Source organism: Halyomorpha halys, unplaced genomic scaffold (genome assembly GCF_000696795.3).
Source record: "Halyomorpha halys isolate HHAL.00 unplaced genomic scaffold, Hhal_1.1 Scaffold1111.1, whole genome shotgun sequence".
NCBI lineage: Eukaryota > Metazoa > Arthropoda > Insecta > Hemiptera > Pentatomidae > Halyomorpha > Halyomorpha halys.
In genome coordinates this window covers 94,339-99,367 of record NW_027105025.1, presented here as the reverse complement: position 1 = coordinate 99,367, position 5,029 = coordinate 94,339, and the positions used below count along the sequence as shown (strand labels likewise).

At 31.4% G+C, this 5,029-nt stretch overlaps 2 non-coding genes across 2 annotated transcripts; one reads left to right on the top strand and one right to left on the bottom strand.

The window, feature by feature from the left end:
* Window positions 1–1,478: 1,478 nt before the first annotated feature.
* On the top strand, window positions 1,479–1,550 carry TRNAM-CAU (transfer RNA methionine (anticodon CAU)). The gene has a single exon. It is a non-coding gene; the product is annotated as a tRNA-Met (tRNA).
* Window positions 1,551–4,329: 2,779 nt separating this feature from the next.
* TRNAM-CAU (transfer RNA methionine (anticodon CAU)) lies at window positions 4,330–4,401 on the bottom strand. The gene has a single exon. It is a non-coding gene; the product is annotated as a tRNA-Met (tRNA).
* Window positions 4,402–5,029: the final 628 nt, after the last annotated feature.

The window sequence follows — 5,029 nt, the reverse complement described above, 5'->3', positions numbered from 1 at the left end:
GGAAAAAAGGTTACTTTATCGGCGGTGCGAATCTTAACAACGGACTAAACACCTGATGGGAAGCGGCTAGGGCCATAGATCATTATCAACAGTAAGAGAAACAAAAGATGATTCAAAAGGTGGAAATGTAAATTAGACATAACAACGAAGAAGGGGGAACAGGGAGATGGTGAACGGATTAGGGGAAAGAAAATGTTTATGTTATCAGGAGCAAGAAGTTCTGGAAAATTATTATTAATGATATACGATAATAAATCATCTGCTTTGCTTGCGGCTTCCACGTGCGAAACTATCCTGTCCTGTCTATAGTACAAGAGCCGGTAAGAAAAAAAGTCAGTTATCTCACCCCAATTTTTGATTACTTCAATGAAAACTATGTATAATTACTAATCAAAACTGACGAGTCTGCCAAGTATAGGTAGGTGAATAAAAAATGGCGGCTGTTTCAAGACCTTGAAAATACATTAATTTTTCATTCGGAGCTCTATATCTTAAAAACTACCTACAACACTAGAAAATCTAAAAGAACACTATTTAAAGTAGAGTAAATTAACTGAAATAAGAGCCCTAATAGAGCTATTTACGCCCAATAGTTCTCGAGATATAGCCTTTTAAAAACCAACATTTCATAAAAATGTACTGAAATATCAGTAGGTAGTGAATCTATTTTGAGAAATCTATATCTTTATAATCATTCGACGTATATATATCTATTAGCACTCAAATTAAAGCTAGTTTAAAGGGCTATAAAGTAGTTTATGAAATTTATTTTCGTAGAAATAGTATTTTTTATGATATTTGCTAAAATAAATTGATTTATAGTTGTTCGGACAATAAGTTTGATTTATGAAAAACTTTATTTCCGAAACCATTGGACGTACAGATGTCTGTCAGCACTCAAATTAAAGCTAGTTAAATATACTATAAATTAGTTAATAATTTTTATCTTCGTAAAAGTAGTAGGTTTTTTGATATTTGACAAAATAAACTCACAAAATGTTAATTTCTAGTTATTCGTATAAAATGTTGGAGTTTTGAAAAAATATATCTCTAGATCCATTGACGCTCATATGTCTCCCTTCACTCAAAATAAAGGAAATTTGTCATACTATAAAGTAGTTTATAACACTTATCTTTGTAGGAGTTGTAGGTTTTATGATATTCACATATGAAAATTTGTCCGTACAACTATAAATCAGTTTATTTTAGTAATTTTCATGATAGTTAGAATAGAGTAGTACTCTGTAGATAACCGCCATTATACTTCTTTTTTTTTTAAATGACAAGTAAGGGAGTAAAAAATAAATAAATCTTTTAGACTAATAAAAATATTTATTTGAAATGTACTAGACATTCCAAATTCAAATGTGAAAGTTTTGTATAGCGCACCTGCCTACAAATAATGGCAATAAATCTAAATATCTAATAAAATAAAAATATTTTCATCCAGATTTGAAAATTTGATTCACCCCTCTAAGAGCAGAGTGGCGCAGTGGAAGCGTGCTGGGCCCATAACCCAGAGGTCCGTGGATCGAAACCACGCTCTGCTAGTTTATTTTTTATTTCGCTTTTAAAAAATCAAATTTTAAAAGCGAACCATCTAACGTATTCATAAAACTTTAATATTATTTGACTTTTTTTTCTATAAATTAATCAGTTTAATCAGAAAATATTTCTTTATAGTCATTGCTCAACTAACATTTATCGCTTTGAAATAAAGGCTTAACCTTAGAAAATTTTAATTATATAAGCATTTTCATAAGAAACAAAATCAGACATGCCTAACAATAAAGATTTAAAATACTGATTATCCAGATCATTAAGTTTCAATATATCAAACTTTATATTGCTGAGAAACTCTTATTAAAACGCCTCTATCCAATCCTTGACTCATATCATGTTATTCCTGACCACCAGTTTGGATTTAGAACATCTCATTCTACCATACAACAAAGTCATCGAGTGATTGATGTCATATCTTCCACATTGGAACGCGGTATGTACTGCACGGAAGTCTTCCTCGATGTTGAACAAGCTTTTGATCGAGTCTGGCATCCAGGTCTGCTCTATAAACTTCGTCAATTCCTATCCCCAACATATTTCCTTATAATCCGCTCCTACCTCACTGATAGAAATTTTAAAGTAAATCATACCCTAGCCTACTCATCTGTCTTTTCTCAGTCCGCCGGTGTTCCTCAAGGTAGTATCTTAGGTCCCATTCTTTATACGGTTTATACAGCTGACATCCCAACCCACCCTAACACAGTCCTAACAACATACGCTGATGACACATGTATACTTTCTGTAAACAACGACCCAACTAATGCATCACAAACACTACAGGCACACATAACATCTATTGAAGAATGGTGTACAAAATGGAGAATCAAAAAAAATCCTGACAAATCCCACCAAAACACCTTTACTCTCCGTCGTAAACCTCTGTCCTCCTATCCTACAGTATCCTTTCTAAATACACCACTAATGCCTGTTGAACAGATTCGATACTTAGGACTCCATCTTGACAAGAGGCTTACTTGGAATCCACACACAAGACTGAAACGACAAGAAACTGCTCGTAGATTCCGATTGCTACAACACTTACTTGACAAACGCTCTAAACTTCCCATTCACTACAAAAAATTAGTATATACTACAATAATCAGACCAATTTTGACATATAGAATTGAGCTCTGGGGCTCCACCAAACCATCAAATTCTTCCCGCAGCCAATCCAAAATCCTACGTAAAATCCTTGGTGCTCCTTATTACGTCACAAATAAACTCATTCACAAAGATCTTAACATCCCATTCGTTGCAGATTTGACCCAAAACAGATATGCGTCTTTTCATTCCAAACTCCTTAACCATCCTAACCCATTAATTTTTAATCTTTCATCCTTAACAATCCCTGATAATCCTCCGAGCCGTCTGAAAAGAAGATGGCCACGGGACCTTCTAACTTAAATTAATGTTTGAAGTACCACCAATGGGTGGTTCCTTCCCAAGATTTTCAAGTGTATATGAAACCTACTACATATTTACCTATTGTATTATTTTGTACAGTTGTAAATTACATTAAATAAATAATTAAAAAAAAAATATTGCTGAGTAACAATGAAATAAGTGTCATTGTTATTTAAATGATCAGAATTGTCTGTTAGAGAAGAGTAGATGTATTTCCAGCGATGGACTATCATTGAGGGACTTACAGGTGCTGCTATATTCTCTAGGGCGGCAGATGCTTCCTTACTCTAAGCAAATTACACGATTTAATGTTGGTTTTCCCATCGTGATAGCAATCTGGTCTAGGAAACAACATATAATTCCTGCTTTCTCTTTGTGTTCTCTAACTATTGGTTAGACAAAAAAAAAAGTGATTTTCATTAACAATGGTGCTCAACTTGTATTCATTATTCGGCAAAATGATCACAATTCGTAAAATAGATTTATTAAAACATTAACATATATAAACAATACATAATTATGTGTATGATTTCTGAGGGTCAATTTTAATTTTCAAGTTTTAGTACAAGAGCCTGGTGGAAAAAGTTTGTTATTTCATTTTAGAATAGCCAGGGGGTTACAAAATAGTGGTTATTTCAAAATGTTAAAAAAAAAAAGTTTTTTCATTCGAAGCTCCATATCTTTGAGGCTATTTACGACATTAGAAAACCTAATGAAACATCCTAATAAGTGGAGTAAATTTGCAAAAATTTGAGCCTTAACAAAGCTATTTACACTTAATAGTTACACAACCCAAGATACAATGACGTTGAACATTTTATATTTTTTAATAAAGTAAGTTGAAACCATTTAGATAATTTTTGTTGCTATAATTGAAATTATTTCTTAAGGGATGTATTAAAACACAAGAAATAATAATTTATTCTGGTTCCACGTTGAATTAATTATTTCATCTAATAATTTTTAACACGTAACACGTTAAGGAAAAAGTATGTCATGTCTTTTAGGCTACCTTTCCTACGTTTGAAATATTGATACGTTGGGGCATTGCTTTAAAACAACAAGTCCTAATAAATTATATAAAAAAAAAATATATCCATCGATGGTCATTAAGGAGTAAGCACATGCAATCATACTGATTATAAATATTCTGAATTTCTCTGTTAAATAAATTTTAATAACAAAATAAATAACTATTTGCAAATAATTACAGAAGGACTTCATGCCAGATTCATGAAAACTATTTCGGATAAGATGGTTTTCTAATTATATTGATTCGTTTGTAAGGAATAAAAAAAAAAAAGCAATAATAGAAATAAATAAATTTTTATTCAAAATAAATAATAAATAAAAAATTAAATTTAGCAGAGCGTGGTTTCGATCCACGGACCTCTGGGTTATGGGCCCAGCACGCTTCCACTGCGCCACTCTGCTCGTGTCCTTAATCTTTAAAATTTTTGAAAGTGGATTAAAATATTTTATTGCTTATTAGACTTATTATCAGCTATCATAAAAAATTAATAACGAATTAAATATTATAGTTATATAATGTATATTAATTTTCTCTATTTATAAACCAATTGAATAAATACTTTTAATAGTCTAAAAGGACAGCGATCTCTGGAATTCGTAACCAGTGAATTTTGTTGTTGAAAATTCATCTAATAAGATGCCTTACACTTATTGATATATAATTTATTAGAGACCAATAAGAAATAAATTTTAGAAAAAAAGATGGATAAACATCAAAAAATAAATAAGCAGAATACAGACAAGTTTATTTATTATGTATAAATTGTAGGAAGATAGTCCGGGTGGCGGTCAATAAAGATATCAAAATAGTAAAGAAAACTATTTGTTGTTAACCAACGTTTCGCCCCACTTTGCAGGGCTTCATCAGGACTGTCAGATTCAAAGAGAGAAGCCAACTGACATCATAAATAGTTCAAGAATAAATAGTTTTCTTTTACTATTTTGATAATTTTATTGACCGCCACCCGGACTATCTTCCAGCAATCTACTTCATACGATAAACTATCTTCATCCTATATTATGTATAAAT